This window comes from Misgurnus anguillicaudatus, chromosome 15, assembly GCF_027580225.2.
Source record: "Misgurnus anguillicaudatus chromosome 15, ASM2758022v2, whole genome shotgun sequence".
Classification (NCBI taxonomy): domain Eukaryota; kingdom Metazoa; phylum Chordata; class Actinopteri; order Cypriniformes; family Cobitidae; genus Misgurnus; species Misgurnus anguillicaudatus.
In genome coordinates this window covers 1,120,400-1,140,206 of record NC_073351.2, presented here as the reverse complement: position 1 = coordinate 1,140,206, position 19,807 = coordinate 1,120,400, and the positions used below count along the sequence as shown (strand labels likewise).

At 38.8% G+C, this 19,807-nt stretch overlaps 1 protein-coding gene across 1 annotated transcript in view; it reads left to right on the top strand.

Annotated features, from left to right (window-relative positions):
• The window catches only part of reln (reelin), a 376,800-nt gene that overhangs the window by 103,930 nt on the left and 253,063 nt on the right, over positions 1 to 19,807 (top strand). The window lies entirely within an intron of this gene.

Below are 19,807 nucleotides of genomic sequence, written 5' to 3'. Positions count from 1 at the left end.
ACAATTTTTACTGCCTAGGTGTCTGGTAGAGAAATACAGAATAATTATTTGGTATACCTGTACAAAATGCATGACCACAAATAGCTAGGAACACAATTCAAACTTCAAGAGGGAAAGAAATGTTAAAGCAAAACTTCAGAGCATGAGTGAGATAGAGCTTTATATTAGCACGGCTGTGATTAGGCAAGATGCATGAAGCCATACTGATTTAGAGCCATATCACACATGACTATGAGAGCGATATTGCTTCATACAACAGTTCAATGGCACAAGTGTGTAGAAAACCAACAACAAAGTGTCTTTAAAAGCCTTTGTTTGTCTGGAACTACTTCCTTCCATCACTGATATGAAGCTAAGGATGATGGGTAACTTTTTAGCTGTATTTTTTGAATATCTTAACTGACTGACAGAAGTAAACACAGCACACTGCTGCATGCAGCTCAAAACTGAGCACTTATAACACTATATAGTCATCAGGATATGTTTTAAAAACAAGTTTATATGTATTTGCTAATAGTTGGTGGCAATAAGGGCACTATTAGGGTGCAGGGGTTAAAATGTATCGCTGGAACTTCTACAATCAACAAAATAGAAAAAAGCGGTGCTGATGATCACTAATGACTTTTTTATTTAATTTATTTGTCTTTGTTTATTGTAGTACTCTTTATAGTACTAATGCTCTTGTTTTATATGTCTGTGGCATGAATAAACACACAATGTATTTATTAAGAGCATTTGTTCAGGTGATTGTGTGAGTACGGTTCCGGCTCTATATTTTAAATGGTCAGTCGGGTCCAGGGCGGTCCCAGTTTAATTACTTCCGGTCCCAGGTCTGATTAAACCCGAGTTGACTGGAGAACGACTGGCCGTGATCAGAGTCAGTCAGTGCTGTGTGCAGTCCAAGGTTATTATAGTTTTGCTTTTTTAAATTAGTTTTTATTTTAGTATCGTTTTCAATTTTGCTTTAAATTTAAGTTTAGTTTTAGTTAGTTTCATGAATGCTTTTGTTAGTTTTAGTTTAGTTTTTATTTTGCAAACACATTTCTATTTAGTTTTTATTTTATTATTATGTATTTCTTACATATGAAGTATCTTCGGCTGGTTATGGGAATTTTGTCAAGGCTTATTGTCTAATGTAACCTATCGCTGGGCTAACTATGATTAGCAATGGGGATTATTTTAAGAGATCATTCAAAGGATGACACACACATCTATCGCTGTATGTATGTTTAACATGTAAGCTAGCTACTGCACTGACGGTTGACTTATCATCACTTATAAAACAGAAACTTTCTGATTTGTACTAGATAAGACCAACACACCAATACATATGCATAGATTATTTTACCTGATATGAAGTGTGCACTGCAACCACGAGCATTATTTTGATTGTCTCCATCCATTCAACCACAACTGTCTTTTTTATTTCTGTGAAGGAATCCGGTAAAACTTTAGTTTTGAATGAAAAGTGCTGTTACTTCTATTTTGGCAGCCAAAAACACAAGACGACGACATTGTAAAGTCAAAACCTCAAACTTTTAGTGCGCCTGCTATGAGTTCTTGTTTTGCCTCCAGCTAGAGCGGTGACGTCACAGTGACGTAGGCAATTAAGGGGTCTATTATAAAGCCTGTTCAGATTTTCCGCCATGGTATGAGAGCTTATTAATTACGAAAACGAATACTTATATTTAATAATTATTATTTTATTTCAGTTAGTTTTTCAATAACTGTTGCTCATTTAGTTTAGTTTTAGTTTTTCATTTATTATGATTTTTTTATTTCAGTTAACGAAAATGTTTTTAGCTGATAGTTTTAGTCTTCGTTTCATTTTTCGTTTACGAGCGTGCTTTACTGCTTCTACATAAACCTATCACATTTATTATCTCTAGACCTATTTATAATCTATAGACCTACATTGTCTATCATTAATATACTATACATATTATTGTATAAAGTTTACTTGTCTTTCTACTCCTCTCACAGTGTCAATAATCCCTTCAAATGGGTCATCTTCACAAGTATTGCAGTAAGATAACAGTAAAGTGCAGTCAGCTTTGTTCATGCTAAAGAGAAGGCAAAGAGATTTTGGGGTGATTGGATTTATGAAACTAATAAAAATGTTAAATACATCAAATTGTTGGGTTATGGTCACAAATTACTAGTTGTTTGTCACACGTATAGTAGACCATTTTTTTCCGGTGGGTATTGAATGCCATTTTCATCGGCTACCACTACGAGTATATTTCAGATATGTGGGAAACACTGCTTACTAAATAGCCACCAAGTAAGTCTTATAGGAGTGGTTTCCCGGACAGGGATTAGACTAGTCCTAGACTAAAATAAATGTAAGAGCTGTCCAAACTGAAAACAACTAGCACTGACACACCAGTGCCCTTTGTTTAGCCATAAAATGCACACCAGTAATGTTTTAAGTAAGGCATGTTTGTTTAAACTAGTTATTGTCAGGAACAGGGACGGATGAAACCAAAAGCAGACAATGTTGAGGGGTGAACAGAAAACACTTTAATTATTAACAAAACAAAAAGCCCTCGAGGGGGCATACAACAGTAAACAGGATATAATTACTTAACACACACTTGACTAAACACTGGCTTAAACATTAGACAACAAGAGTAATAACAAAACGAACGAGCACAGGACAAGAAACACAAGGGCTTTAAATAAGGGAGTAAATCAAGAGGGGAACAGGTGCAAGGGATCAAACAATCAAACCAATGAGAATGACAAGGGAGCGGGGTAAAAGAGACAGGACAAGGAAAACACGTGGCCAGCTATCAACAAACCATGGCCACGTGTTCCCACACAGAACATGATACTATCGAGGTTACGCGCCCACGTCACGCATCTGTGTGCGTGGTCATGAAAACGTAACGTTTGTACACATACTTATGCATCACGGTTTTAAAAGTTATTTTAAGCCATTGAAACACAAACAACAGATCTACACTCACCGGCCACTTTATTAGGTACACCTTACTGGTACGGGGTTGGACCCCCTTTTGCCTTTAGAACTGCCTTTATCCTTCATGACATACATTCAACAAGGTACTGCAAACATTCCTCAGAGATTTAGGTCGATATTGACATGAAAGCATCACGCGCATTTGCTGCAGATTTGTCGGCTGCACATCCATGATGCAAATCTACCGTTCCAGCACATCCCATAGATGCTCTATTGGGTTGAGATCTGGTGACTGTGGAGGCCATTTGAGTACAGTGAACGCATTGTCATGTTCAAGAAACCAATTTGAAATGATTCGAGCTTGGTGACATTATCCTGCTGGAAGTAGCCATCAGAGGATGGGTACACTGTGGTCATAAAGTGATGGACATTGTCAGAAACACACCAAATTCATTGTTGACACCAAATTCTGACTCTATCATCTGAATGTCGCAGCAGAAATCAGGACTCATCAGACCAGGCAACGTTTTTCCAACTTCTACTGTCAAATTTTGGTGAGCCCTGAATGAATTGTAGCCTCAGTTTTCTGTTCTTAGCTGTCAGGAGTGGCACCCGGTGGGGTCTTCTGCTGTTGTAGCCCATCCGCCTCAAGGTTCGACGTGTGGTGCATTCAGAGATGCTCTTCTGCATTCCTCGGTTGTAATGAGTGGTTATTTGAGTTACTGTTGCCTTTCTATCAGCTCAAACCAGTTTGGCCATTCTCCTTTGACCCAAAGAACTGCCACTCACTGGATATTTTCTCTTTTTCTGACCATTCTTTGTAAACCCTTGAGATGGTTGTGTGTGAAAATGCCAGTAGATCAGCAGTTTCTGAAATACTCAGACCAGCCCGTTTGGCACCAACAACCATGCCACGTTCAGAATCACTTAAAGCACCTTTCTTCCCCATTCTGACACTCGGTTTGAACTTCAGCAGATTGTCTTGACCATGTCTACATGCCTAAATGCATTGAGTTGCTGCCATGTGATTGGCTGATTAGAAATTTCCATTAACACGCAGTTGGACAGGTGTACCTAATAAAGCGGCCGGTGAGTGTATATGCGTGCGCTCTTTCTGTGTGTGAGGAGCGCGAAAGTCGCGCAACCACTGCTCATTAAGCTTGTGAGCATTTTTGCTGCTTTATTGGCCTTAAATACATATATTTATGGCTTGTTGTTGTACTTGTTGATTCTGTATGTGAAAACAAGGGTTAATCAACACAAATTCAATAACGTTTTGCTTGGAGTGTCCATAGATGTTGTTCACCAAATTTCAAGCACTGGCAAAATCAAATCACATCATTTCATCTTTGCTCAAAATCACACAATACTTTCAGATTATAAACACAGCCAGTCAGTATATAAACCACTACTGATCATCCATTAGACACTACAGCAAAAAAATGCTGAATAAAACTAAACACAGCATACAGGGCATCTGTTTAAAACAACACACTTAACAAAACACTTTTCACACAAAGATATGTAGTAATCAAAAGTATGTTGAGTCAATATAGTGTTGTAAGGATGAATCAGAAACAGCGGCATCCATTTTGCGGATGTTTATTAAAACAAACCAATCTAGCAAACAAATCCAAGACGTTAGGCAAATGGGTAAACAGAGACAGGCAGGCCGGTCAATATCAATAAGCAGTCCAATCCAGGCAAATGAGTACGAGGGGTAATCCAGAGGCAATCAACAGAGAAACAGGCAGAAGGTCATAAACAGGCAATCAGAATAATACTCAGGATAAACACTTGGTATGCAGGTTTAGCTGGCAATACTTTGCACTAGGCCTAGGCCAGCTTGAAGCTTAAGCAAGGCAAAACAGGAAATGACCAGAGAAGCACCGGGCAGCGCCATGTCAGTACTCAGGAGCGGGCTCCCTCTGGTGGCACGGCGGTATGGACGTTACAAATGTATATTATAAGTACTGCAAGTAATAGTAATTCCCTTTCAAGTCCATCTTATAGGCGATGAGCGATGACGTCACAAGTGCAATGGAAGGTATAAAAGGGAAATGAAAACATTGTCAACATCTGTAACTCAGCAAGCACTCTATGTGAAAAATGTGTTGTCTTTCAAGCTGTCCTAAAATATATATTCTCTTAGTCAGATTAAAATAGTTTAATGGCTATAGAGAGAGTTTCAAGCAGTGTTTTGTTTCCTGCACTTGACTTTACACAGGCAGAGACTCACTTGAGCAAATTCCTATGCAATGTTCCTATGCTCCTCTCTGAAAAGATAGATGTTGTTAGCTCAGCCCTTCTCTCCCAGCAGGTTGTCTGTGTGTCATTGTCTGATTAGCAGTGTTACGGTTAAATACTGCTAGATTAAATATTTATTTATTAGTTATTTTTAAACATAATCAGCTATATAAAGAGTATGGTTATGGGACGTTGCCGCGAGTGGAAGAAACTCTTACTACAGTACATATTTACATCCCGAGTTGGCATCATCCCTAAAGCTGCCAACATTGCTAACAAAAAGCATGTTTCACTATATCTAAATTAGTGGGCAAGCCTTAAATGGTATCAGCTCTTCATATCAGCAGATCAACAGAAACATAGTGTGTCTAATTGAACCCCCTACTTCAGAGAGCTTGGAGGTCAAAACAGTAGCCACTAATGATGCGCGGGTCGTCTCGTAACCCGCGGGCCCCGCGGGTCGGGTTGGGGCGGGTAAAGAAATTGTAACTTTAATGCGGGGCGGGTTGGGGCGGGTCATTAAAAACAAAATTAAAAAACTGATATGTTGCGTCTAATTCCCTGTAGCATATATATTAAATATTTGGGAATATATATTTTTACATTTAATTACGTTCTTTGATAAGGAGCCAAGTAGCTCCCGTTGGCTGCCAGCCACAACAACAAAACAAACGGAGAATTAAAAGATGAAAGACGATCTGCAGGAGAAATTAAGGTAGGGAATTTGTGAATAGATAATACAAATGCTGCTTTTTGTGTGGTGATCTACTTTTAAAATTATAAAGCCGACAAGTTCTACATGTTAAAAACACTTTAAATGCGTGGACTATACTGCAAATATTTCTACATTGGATTTAGGGATATCACCATTACTCTATTTTCTAGAGGAGTTAAAAAAAATCCTAGAGCACATGTCGAGTACTGTTTAAAATAGCGGAGATTTAGTGAAACAAACTTGAAAGAAAATTACAATAACATCAGAAGCATATATCCGCACAACGCTGCCTCTCTCTCTCTCTCTCTCTCTCTCTCTCTCTCTCTCTCTCTCTCCCTCGTTCGCTCGCTCTCGCGTGCTTCAGCTCGTTCATGAAAGCAAGAATCGGAAGTTTACACGACTGAGCTGCAGTGGGCAGGCATAAGATTTATAAAAACACATATGAGAAGAAAGGCACAGCAACTCAAAAAGACTTAAGTGTTTCACAATTACTCATAATGCCAATTTTCCCGTGGGGCGGGCCAAATATTTCATAAAAGCGGGACCCGTGGGTTGGAAAAAACGCCGACCCGCGCATCACTAGTAGCCACACAGCAGCCACACATTAATGCTGTAAAAATGGCCTCAGAATGATCATTATCACCAACTGTAAGGCTGCCACTAAAAGGCCCTGGCAGTCAGTCAGGGCTCCAGAGGGCACCCTCTTTCGGGGAGCAGGCGAAGTCTACTCTCCCGAAGAGCCCCCCAAAAATTGATGTATTAATCCCACCATTTATGCTGCTTTGGGGCATGTCGGCTTACAGTATACGAGTTCATCAGTCTCTTTCTGTAAAGGTTCATCAGTCTCTACGAGTTCATCAGAACTATGAATCTCACAACCAAACCCAGCCTTGAGAGGTTAGTTTCTTTAACGCACTTTCTACAGCCCTTGCTCCACTGAGACTTCAGGGGATCCACTTTAGGGGACTATTGGCTGGTGTTAGCTTAGTCACATGATATGGTAGTTCGACATCGAGATGTCGTTCCTGGCCATCAGAGCCGGACAGTAGCAGAGTAGCCTACATTTACTTGAGTACAGGACTTAAGTACAGTTTTGAAGGATCTGTACTTTACTTGAGTATCATTTTTGAGGAGTACTCATGACTTTACTCAAGTACATTTGAGAGGCAAATATTGTACTCTTTACTCCACTCCATTTCTATCCATAACCGTAAGTACCTGTTACTTCTTCTTCTAAAAAAGAAAAAAAGAATGCTGTAAAAATGGCCTCAGAATGATCATTATCACCAACTGTAAGGCTGCCACTAAGAGGCCCTGGCAGTCAGTCAGGGCTCCAGAGGGCACCCTCTTTCGGGGAGCAGGCGAAGTCTACTCTCCCGAAGAGCCCCCCCAAAATTGATGTATTAATCCCACCATTTATGCTGCTTTGGGGCATGTCGGCTTACAGTATACGAGTTCATCAGTCTCTTTCTGTAAAGGTTCATCAGTCTCTATGAGTTCATCAGAACTATGAATCTCACAACCAAACCCAGCCTTGAGAGGTTAGTTTCTTTAACGCACTTTCTACAGCCCTTGCTCCACTGAGACTTCAGGGGATCCACTTTAGGGGACTATTGGCTGGTGTTAGCTTAGTCACATGATATGGTAGTTCGACATCGAGATGTCGTTCCTGGCCATCAGAGCCGGACAGTAGCAGAGTAGCCTACATTTACTTGAGTACAGGACTTAAGTACAGTTTTGAGGGATCTGTACTTTACTTGAGTATCATTTTTGAGGAGTACTCATGACTTTACTCAAGTACATTTGAGAGGCAAATATTGTACTCTTTACTCCACTCCATTTCTATCCATAACCGTAAGTACCTGTTACTTCTTCTTCTAAAAAAGAAAAAAAGAATGCTGTAAAAATGGCCTCAGAATGATCATTATCACCAACTGTAAGGCTGCCACTAAGAGGCCCTGGCAGTCAGTCAGGGCTCCAGAGGGCACCCTCTTTCGGGGAGCAGGCGAAGTCTACTCTCCCGAAGAGCCCCCCCAAAATTGATGTATTAATCCCACCATTTATGCTGCTTTGGGGCATGTCGGCTTACAGTATACGAGTTCATCAGTCTCTTTCTGTAAAGGTTCATCAGTCTCTATGAGTTCATCAGAACTATGAATCTCACAACCAAACCCAGCCTTGAGAGGTTAGTTTCTTTAACGCACTTTCTACAGCCCTTGCTCCACTGAGACTTCAGGGAATCCACTTTAGGGGACTATTGGCTGGTGTTAGCTTAGTCACATGATATGGTAGTTCGACATCGAGATGTCGTTCCTGGCCATCAGAGCCGGACAGTAACAGAGTAGCCTACATTTACTTGAGTACAGGACTTAAGTACAGTTTTGAGGGATCTGTACTTTACTCGAGTATCATTTTTGAGGAGTACTCATGACTTTACTCAAGTACATTTGAGAGGCAAATATTGTACTCTTTACTCCACTCCATTTCTATCCATAACCGTAAGTACCTGTTACTTCTTCTTCTAAAAAAGAAAAAAAGAAAAGTCTTGGAAACCCTCAATTTGTTGTTTCCCTCTCTTAAATGTAATTGGATTGTGCAAGTGCCACTGATTGGGACAGCCTATCAGCAATCACCTTCAGGTCAGGTCATGGTCAGATTTAGATAAGAAATTAAACCATGGACGAAACAATGGATGAAGACGCAGCAGGTCCAGTAGGAATGTGCCAACCCGGGGCCCCACCTTGCCAGACTATTTCAATTTTCTGAAGTAAATGATAGTTTTCGCTTCAAGTGTTTTCTGTGTTTACCAAAACAGAACCTCATCACCGCTTACAAAAATTCAACCCCTTGAGCCACAGGGATCACTGGTTATTGTTGTTCTAAATTAATCGTCAAAACATCACACTCTTACTTGATCTGGACAAACTCAGCATCACAAGAAAGGTTTAAGACTCCAGCTTCAATATTTGTCCACTGTTTATGATTAAACTGGTTTGCAGTGACATTAATTTCTTAATTTATGTCAGGAGTGCAAAATAAATAATCTATAACGTTCGCTATTTTGAATAGAAATCATCACTCATAAAACATCCATTCTCGTCTTCTCCGGTTTATTTGTATTCAAATACATAAAATATACAGAATCCGCCAGGGCTATTAGTACAATGGTGCACATATTTGGAGAAATAATGATTAATTATCACATGTTAGTAAAATATTTATTCATAAAGAATAAGATTTCTATTAATTTTCCACTGAATTATGCGATCTGAAGAGCTCAAATAGCGAACGGAGCGAGATGTGTGTCTCTTCTTCCTGATTTGCTTCAGATTTTACCTTAGAGCTCTATCATTTGCTGTACAGCTGTCAATCATCTCACATGGTTTAACGTGCACTGTGGCAGTATAATGCAATATTTAGAAAATGTATTCTTGTACTCTTGATACTCCAGTACTTTTAAAAACAAGTACTTCAGTACTTTTACTTAAGTAGACATCTGACTGCAGTAATTTTACTTGTACTTGAGTAAAATTTAGCAAGGGGTATCTGTACTTTTACTCAAGTAATGAAGCTGTGTACTTTGTCCGCCTATATGCTGGCAATATTACAGGCTATGGCAGGGAATTAGTTAAAATATATGAAGAGTTTGGTTCCAAGTAGTTAAAAGTAAATTCTTAATTTTACGCAAAATCCAATATCCGCTGTGTTATTCTGTCATCTTTTCTCCCTTTTTTCCCCAAAATGCGATAAACGCCACTCCTCCTTTATTACAGAACACAATAAATCCATTCCAGAAATTACAGCGCACCATTCACGCAATGTAAACAAAAAATGGCGGCGCGCTGATTACACGGAGTCCTAGTTTTCCTCATCTACTTTGTACTTCGTGATCAACAAACAAAACAAAATTATACTTTAATTGCATTGATAAACCTGTGATGATTTTCTGAGACGGGAAAGAAACGTAAGCCATCAACATCTATAATTTTCAAGAGAGGCACTCGGGTGCTTGTTCTCCCGACAGCATCAAGCTTCTCATGCTAACACATTGACCCCAGAGGATCTTATGAAAAACTTTACATTATTTTACTCAAAGTCAACGAAAATCGAGCAGGACCAAAACATTTTACAGCTGATCGCTGTGAAAAATGTAAAGAGACAACGTCAATTATAACTGCAGCAATGACAGTGTTCTTAATATAACAAAGTAATTGTTTTGGTTAATGCCATTAATGTTTATTTTTTAATCATTGTATACCACTAGTCAACTAAATAAATATAAAATGGTAAAGATGAATGCACATTTATACATTGAATTAATAGATTTATAGCATTTTGAAATAAAAAACTGTCATGGATTTATTGCATTTTGTGGAAAAAAGAATTTGTTTTTATAATAAATCTTTGAAAATCAAGTTATGGATTTGAACTTTTTATGTTTGTAACAGAAAATAGTGGTTTTCATCTTGTCACTTTCTTGGTATAGAAAACACGTTTTTACCGAAATTTGTCAAAATGGATTTATTGCGTTTTGGAACTGTTATGGTGATTGGTAAGGACTGTATAATTGAGTGGTCCTTTAATGGTTGCAGCCACCACGGAGCATTGATAAAAATGCTGACAAGATGTTCTCTTTAGGATGTTTTATTAAAGAAAGTATTTGAGTGTGGTTCTGAAACAGAGATACAGAAATATATATATATATATATATATATCAGTCAGTAAAACATAGGCTCTATAATATCAAATATTTAACAGGTATAAAGCAAACACAATCAAGAATTAAATTATAATTTGTTATATATATAGAAAACCTTTATACAGTGCCATAATAAATGCTTATCACTAAGCAAATACACGAATGGTCCCTTAAACGTATTATTTTCTGAACAATAACTACAATATACACAATACAGATTAACATATAATAATCATGAACTACAGAATTCCTCCTTATAATAAACATTACACATTGTGCAAATATACTAAACATACATAAGGTTTCCAAAGAACCACCTACGTTAATATTTAGCATTCTATATACACGCACGGGTAGCACGAGGCTTCGCCATTATATATAATGGGCCACTACATGCGACGAAATTATCAAAGTGCATTAACATAACGTAACATTATTGTGATGACAAACATCAGTATTACTTACTGGTAGTTGCACGCATACATTACTAGAACTGGTAAGTACAGAAACACGTTATTATATAATTTATTAACTGCACAGTCTTCAACATCAGCGCTCTCTTTCAATCTTTCCGAAACCGAAACTTAACCTGTCCGCTTCCGCTGGTCGCAGAGCGCAATGACGCTCCTGATTGGCTGATTCTCATGCAGACGGTTCTATCTGCCTGAAAGGGGTCGTCCTTCGTCACAGGAACCAAACTCTTCATATACTTGAGTATGAGTAAAAGTACCCATCCTTAAATATACTCTAAAAAGTACTAGTTACCCCAAAAAAATGTACTCAAGTAATCGCATGGGAGGATTGGCCATTTGGCAATTCTGGCAAATGCCAGAGGGGCCGGACCATTTTTTTAATGTGGGCCGGTGATACTTTTTATATATATACATGATCAGAGCTTACAGGAATGCAGGGACGAACTGGTGGGACTATTTTAAATCTATATATTATTGTTTTTGACCAGCCCATAAATCAAGACAGTTGATCAGCGACCCGATTGACATTGGGCTGGCCCCTTTCACTTTGGTCCTGCACGCGTAATGCATTAAAAAAATAGCGCAAGAGTAACCACCTGCCCTTGACACACGCTCTGCCACCCAAAGGCTATTTTCTTCACTGACGTAGTTACAGCGTCAAAATGTTGACAAATCAAAATGAAAAGTTTCTGTTCACAGAAGCCATCGAAAATGACTCCCAACCAATCGAATTACACGGCCGAGCAAGATTTTTAACCAACCAAATGAAAGAAATTTAGTTTTTGTTAAGATGAACGTGAATGAATAAACTAAATGATGATGATGACATTACAGATCTAAGCAGAATTCCAACCAATTAAATCAAAGAAGGCGGGAGTCTCTGTTCACTAAGTTTGAGCATTTGTATAGACCCTTTTAGTGTTTGTACACAATGATGACGGGGCAGCGTATGCGCGCACATATTGGCAATAAAAGTATGCCAAGAATCAGCAGTGAAGCAACACAGACAGAGAAAGTTATTTAAAAAAAAATTATTTATCAACTTTTTCAACACAGCTACCAAAAGTGGAGTGGATAGAAGACGTTAGCAGATGGCCAAATATAAAGTGGCCAGATACATAAACGTATATTAGTATTTTATATTAGTGCAACCAAACGCAACAACCAGACATTTTTATGCTGAAACCGTTTTAATAAACTTTCTGAGTTGCTAACACCACTTCTGTTGCCAAGATGCGCGTGAGGCTATTTGATCACGTGCATTGTAAAAGGGTCTATAGTGCTTAACATATGAATGCTTATTTTTTCAAAGCTGCATTACAGAAATGGCATCCTTATATTAAAAATACAGACAGTTAGCAAATTCAGAGATGCAAACTACTTAACTTTAAAGACAAAAATCTTTATAAATTAAAAATCTTATTAAAGCTACTACTGTTTTTAGTTAGATTTTTTTTTTTTTTTTGAGAAAGCGATTTTGTGAGTATGTTTCATTTGTTCCCTTTTGTTTGACAAAATTAGCTTTGATTTTGGACAGTATATCCAAAAACAGGGTATCCATAAATAGACCTGTGTTTCCTTCTCATGTTAACTAAGTCCGTTTACACCTTTGGTTACACTTTTTGGCTGTTCTGGTAGCTTTCAGTTAATTAATTTGTTCTCGATTATGATTTATAAAAAATAGTGAGAGATCTTCACCCTCAGATCTGACAAACAGAACAGAGAGTCAAAACCTCAGGTCAACCTTGTTCTATGCCATGGTTGGTATATACATTTAAGAGAGCAAAATGTGTGCGTTTTCGAACGAGGGGCCGGTCTGGTCCAAAATGCCAGGGCCAATTTTTTGTCCCAGTCCGCCCATGAGTAAATGTAACAAATTAAATGTAATTTGTAACTAGCAGCAATGGGAGTAATGCGTTACTGTAATTCCACTACTTTTAGCGGTAATGAGCATGTAACGAGGTATTTTTTTAATCAAGTCAAGCAGGTACAATTACTGAAATTTAAATTAGTTTGTTACTCGCGTTACTCTATTTTGTGAAAAATTAACACTTGCAGACAAGACATTTCTGATCTAACGTCGCAGGACCGTGGTGGGTGGCAGAAGGAATCATTAAACTTTATCATGGCTGACATTGAATGAACAAAAAATCAAAACGGGACAACATACCTTTGTTTAACTTCTTCCACCCTGAAGCTATTTTGGGGATTTTCGCCTGGATTTGGCCTACCCAATTTCAAAAGCTTCCCATACCCACATGCAGAGGTTTACATACAAATGTTTGGTATCATTTTACAGGAAACCCTTTGAAATTACATAAAACACTGTTGAAAGTGCTAAACATGGTTGTATGTGATGTCAGTCCTCTAATAAACACAAAAATAAATAGGCGCTTTTTGATGTTTTTTTTCTAAAGTTTTTATTTAAAAGTGTATAACTCTGGCCCTGAGTGCCTCAGCTCCCTGCAGACAGTTTTGTTTGATTCCAGCAAGATTTTTTTCTCTATCATAATCTATGCAAAAGTTATTTTACTCCAACTGATGGGAGGAATAATACCCTTTTTGTATACAATTTCTGCCTAAAAACATTTGAAGTGCTCCCATAACCACATACAGTGGAATAAATGCAATTGCTTTATATCATTTTAAAGAAAACCCTTTGAAGTTACATAAAAAGCTGCTGTTTGTGACAAATAGTATTACTTATGTTGTTTTTCATATGATGAAACACCAAATTTTCTTTTTATATGTTGTAAATACTGCCTCTGATAGTGTATAACTCTGGTTCTGGGTGCTCTAGCAGACTGCAGACAGTTCTGGTTGTTACCAGCAGCAGACAGTAAACACCCAAAAAAAGAATGATCTCTTTAGCATGTCGCATTCAAAAGTTATTTTCATTTTACTGAAGTGTCCGAAAATACATTTTTCATATACATTTTAATTTTTTGTTTTGGACATATAATAAATAACAAGGGATTATTCATGCACACAACCTAAGAAAATGCTGTGAATGGACTCATTTTTTAGAGTAGGACCTAAGAGAAAAGATGGTGTATCATTTGTGGCTATATGTGCTATCTGAGGCAGTCCACACTCAATTTTCCCATATGTTTACAAAAGACGATTTTTTACCTTATTATTCATTCAACTATTGTTGGATATGTGTTGATAATAGAACAAAAATAACGAAGTAGCCTTATTCCTGAGAATGAGAGCTTTCATTTGATATAAGACTTGCCCATGTTTGTCATACTTGAAAAATATGAAATATGTGAATATTAAATCATATAAAAAATTATGGGGGGGGTGATAGTGTAAATTAAGTGTAAATAACTTTCTTACAGTAAAAGATTTCTCAAAGTGATGCATATCTGGAGAAAGTAGAGAGTCTAAGCTTTCAAACAGTATCTCATATGTGTTACTGGGGTCCATGACGAACCATTAAAGATTAAAAGAATATTTTATTTGAGTCAAAATACAAAATTTTGTACCCGGGACTGGGTCCTCAGGGTTTAAGAGGTTAAAAATTGTGTGCGAGTCATAAGTCCATCCGGTCTCATGTTTGTAAATTATCTTTGCCAAGCATTCCCAGTATGACATCAACTTGCATTTGTAGTCCACAAAAGTAATAAATTTGAGAAATGTTTTTATATTCTCCGATGTGAGCATCGATTGTTGCTTTTTAGTAAAATATGTACCTTGCGCTGTACAACCGTGTTAAAACTCCATATTATGTGTGAGGGTGCATTTAGTTTCAGTTTTGGTTTCACTCGCTCCGTGTCCGACAAAACAATCCACTAGCTCTGTGTCCGACAAAACAATCCACGTACTCCGTTTTGTGATTAAATATCTTCCTTTAATCTTGTTTTTCATTTAAATCAAACATAAAAAATATGCAAACAATTTATGATCTTAAATCTTAAATATCAGGGATGCAGTAAAGAGAACTGTGTGACTCCACTGTATTCCTGTAACGGTGGCTTTAATGAAAGCAGAGAGAAGGGGAATCCATGTGCTAAAGGTGTTTATTAGTAAAATCCCAATAAGGGCCAGCAAACAAATCCAGTAAGGGTAATCCAACAATCTTAATCCAGATAACAGGCTCAGGTTCAGGGCAGGCAGAGTAACAATCAAAATCCAGAAAACAGGCGCAGGTCAAAAAACAGGCAGATACAGATACAGATACAGATTAACAGAAACAGGCAGATAAACAGACTTGGTATTGGCGATGTAATAATCAGCCAGGAGCAGGTGAACAGGATGTGACTTATATACAGACAGACAGGAAGTGTAAACTGTGGCATGGTGTATATCAAAATAAAAGCCAGAACAGAACAGGATGTCAAAATAAAAGTCCAAAATACAAAAATACACAGAATACAAGAAAAACACAGAACAAAACCATTACAGAACCCCCCCTCTAAAGGGCGACTCCCGGAGCCCAACAAACAAAACATACAGTCCAATAGAGGGTGGGCGGGCGGGCCAAGACCTCTTGGCGAAGGCAGGGCAGTTCAGGAGAGGTCCTGGGTCATATGGCCAGGATGGTCCAGGAACATGGGGCAGATGCGGGCCTGGGTCATGGGGCAGATTCGGGCCTGGGTCATGGGGCACATAAGGGCCTGGGTCATGGGGCAGCCTGGGACCTGGGTCATGGGGCAGGCGGGGACCTGGGTCTTGGGGCAGGCTTGGCCCTGGGTCATGGGGCAGGCTTGGCCCTGGGTCATGGGGCAGGCTTGGACCTGGGTCATGGGGCAGGCTTGGACCTGGGTCATGGGGCAGGCTTGGACCTGGGTCATGGGGCAGGCTTGGACCTGGGTCATGGGGCAGGAATAGACCTGGAACACAAGGAGAGTAAGGGTCCGAGCACACTTCGGCCTCCGCCTTGGTGTCCTCTGCCTCCTCCCTGTGTCCGGGTACTACCCCCCCCCCCAAAAAAAACTTGGGAAAGCTTCCCGTGTCCAAGGTGGGGATATTTCAGATGGTGCACCAGACGAATCAGGTGAGCCAGGTGAATCAGATGAGCCAGGTGAGTCAGATAAGACAGGTGAGCCAGGTGAGCCAGACGAATCATGTGAATCAGGTGAGACAGACGAATCAAATGGGACAGGTGAATCAGGCAGAACAGACGAATCAGATGAATCAGATGGATTAGATGAATCAGAAGAATCAGAGGAGTCGGGCGGATCAGGTAAATCAGGCGGGTCAGGCGAATCAGGCAGGACAGACGAATCAGGCAGGACAGGCAGATCAGATGAGTCGGGCAGATCAGATGAGTCGGGCAGATCAGATGAGTCGGGCAGATCAGATGAGTCGAGCAGATCAGATGAGTCGAGTAGATCAGAGGAGTTGGATGAATCGGATGAATCGGATGAGTCGGATGAATCAGGCAGATCAAATGAGTCCAGGGGTTCAGGTTCAGGGTCTTGAGGAACATGGGAAATACCAGAGCAAACGGCAGACAAAACGCACCACAGGGCTATGGCAAATTCTGAGAGTCTATAATCCAGGAGACATACCTCAGGGGAAGATTCAGGCATGGCGGCCATCTTCACGGCAGGTGCAGGGTGAATAATAGCTCTCCTAAGTGCAGGTGTGGTTGTGACGATGGCCCTCTGAAATACAGGTGCAGGAATGATGGTAGCTCTCTCGAGAACAGGTGCAGAAACAGGCAAGATGGTGGCAGTTTTCGGGACAGGCAGGATGGTGGTGGTTTTCTTAAAGACAGGTGCAGGTGCAGAGACAGGCAGGATGGCGGCCATTTTGTGAGCAGACAGGGTGGCGGCCATTTTATGAGCAGGCATGGTATTTTCAGTTTTGGGCAAAACGGGCAGATCATGGCGTGATGTGTTATGAGTTCTCACCGGAGGTGTATCCCCAACACCCACAGTGAACGGTGAACCACATAACAACAGTGCAAAGTCAATATATTTCTCAAGTGACCAAACAGACATATCCCGGGGCATAAGTAAACGTAAGTGTTCATCCAAAGCATTGTAAAACAGATTTTTGAGCGTGGTATCGTCAAAATGTACTTGGTAACTTAAATCCAAAAAGTCCTGAACGTAATCCTCAATGGTGCGGTGGTTCTGACGAAGTGCAAGCAGGGTGTAGACGGGTTTCATATTGCTGGTGGGAAATTACTATCCTTTGCTGGATTCCGGTATAGGCTGTATATTCTGTAACGGAGGCTTTAAAGAAAGCAGAGAGAAGGGGAATCCATGTGCTAAAGGTGTTTATTAGTAAAATCCCAATAAGGGCCAGCAAACAAATCCAGTAAGGGTAATCCAACAATCTTAATCCAGATAACAGGCTCAGGTTCAGGGCAGGCAGAGTAACAATCAAAATCCAGAAAACAGGCGCAGGTCAAAAAACAGGCAGATACAGATACAGATACAGATTAACAGAAACAGGCAGATAAACAGACTTGGTATTGGCGATGTAATAATCAGCCAGGAGCAGGTGAACAGGATGTGACTTATATACAGACAGACAGGAAGTGTGAACTGTGGCATGGTGTATATCAAAATAAAAGCCAGAACTGAACAGGGTGTCAAAATAAAAGTCCAGAATACAAAAATACACAGAATACAAGAAAAACACAGAACAAAACCATTACAATTCCAAAGAGCACAAGCTTCACAGTCCCCAAATTCTTAAAGTGACAGTACACAATTTTAACATACATTTTCAGTGTAAACATACAGAATATTTGTCTAAATGATATAAGTGATATATTAGAGTCTTGCGTGTAAAACAGCAAATCCATATAAGAAACTTTACTAAAATAATGCAGTACATAACTGAACTAACAAAAAAGTGACACCCACTGTGGCCCACAGCCTATCGTTTTATCATTCCACCGCCAGCAAATGAGCCTGCAGCAATTTTCTTCATACATAACATGTAGCCAATGGTCAGATGATTCCATTGATATGTGGGTGCTTATAGGCTTGCATGAAGTGATAAGTAGTTCATTCACAACATCCAACAACTCTGTTGTTTGGCACGTTGTTATCCAGCACACCTGTCATCTGCTTTGTTTACATTCCTTTCGCTTTTTTGCTAGCAGTTTGTTTGCGTCTGTTTGCGTTTTTACATCTGTCTAACTGATTCATATTGTTTGTAAGTTGTAAATAGTTAAAGTTTACAGACAGTTATTTCATTTTAAGTATTAAAAGGGATTTAGTACCTGTCAATTACAATAAATAAGTCTAAAAAATATTGTGTTTGACTGTTCAGTACTGTTCATATTTACATTTAAAAAGCAGACACAAAAGTAACTTAAAAGTTACTTTCCCTAGCAACTAATTACTTTTGATATACAGTAACTGGTAGAGTAATTCAAATACTTTTAAAAGAAGTAACTAGAAACTGTAACTAATTACTAATTTTCAGTAACTTGCCCAACACTGGTTCAGTGTTGGGTGTAACTAGTTACTAAGTAATTAGTTACTGTAATTAAATTACTTTTCCTTTGAAAAAGTAAAGTAAGGGATTACTCTTATTTTTCTTGTAATCTAATTACAGTTACTTCTGATGTAACTAAATACTGTGTATGGACAATTATATATACTATAATACAAAAGTGGATTTAACATGGTTTAAGTTTACAATTCTCACTATTACCTGGTTGATTATTAGCATTAATATTAATGAGATGCTGGCTGTTTATTAATACTTAATAGCACATATTAATGCCTGATTCTGCAAAGCCTTATTCTACATCCTTAACCCTCCCCATTTCTACCAATACTTAAAATTTATAACTTCTTTAGTATTAGTTGTTGGAGTATATTTAGGCAAAAGTAGATAACAGTTAGTTAATAGAGAGAATTGGACCCTAAAGTGGGACCAGAATAATTGATGTACTTTTATATATTATTTATTCGAGCCATTTCAAGCCTATCCTTGTATCATGTACTAAATAGGATTTAGAAAGTAATTAGTAATAAGTAATTAAATACTTTTTGAAGAGAGTAATTTGTACAGTAATCTATATTTACATGATTGAAGATAGTAATTAATTACTTTTTTTGAGTAACTTACCAAACACTGCACTGGTTACTACCCACCTCTGGGTATACCCAGCTTTCACAAAACTTCTTTCCACAGATTTAGAAGACAAAATCTTTGTTTTTATTAATGGAGGGCTTAAAGCTCCACTATGTAGTTTTTTTAGTTAATTCTAAGCAAAAACCCATGTGTTCTTTCAAAAGTATGTGCTCATTCATGTGTAATTACTTCCACCTACTAATCAAAGTATTCTCGTAAGTGTAGAATCTGCTGTTTAGAAAACATACGGGCGAGTCGCTCAACTGGCTGAATCCATGTTGTGCCTCCATCTTTGAAATACATTCGCCGATGAGGGACATTTCTGAAATTCCAGCTCCGCCTTTTGCGCTTTCAGACTACACTCACGCTGGCCGCTAGCTGAAGCCTCCAGAGGTTGCATGTGTAGGCGGTATACGTCATCAAGACAGTCTTATTTCAGAATATTAACAATTATAAAGTTGACAATTATTCTTAGTTAATTGTAAATTGATGTAATATGCTTATGACTTGCGATTGTAATGCTCAGTTAACTTAAAAAAAACAGGCTAGATGTTGTATGCAGCCTGCACATGTGACCTGTGTAGACTGAAATCCTTTGGATTAAACAACAGCTGCACAACGTGATGATCCCGCGATCTAATGCTTTGATTTGAAAGTCTGTTGAAGACCTATTCTCGAGGACATTAAAACAAGTA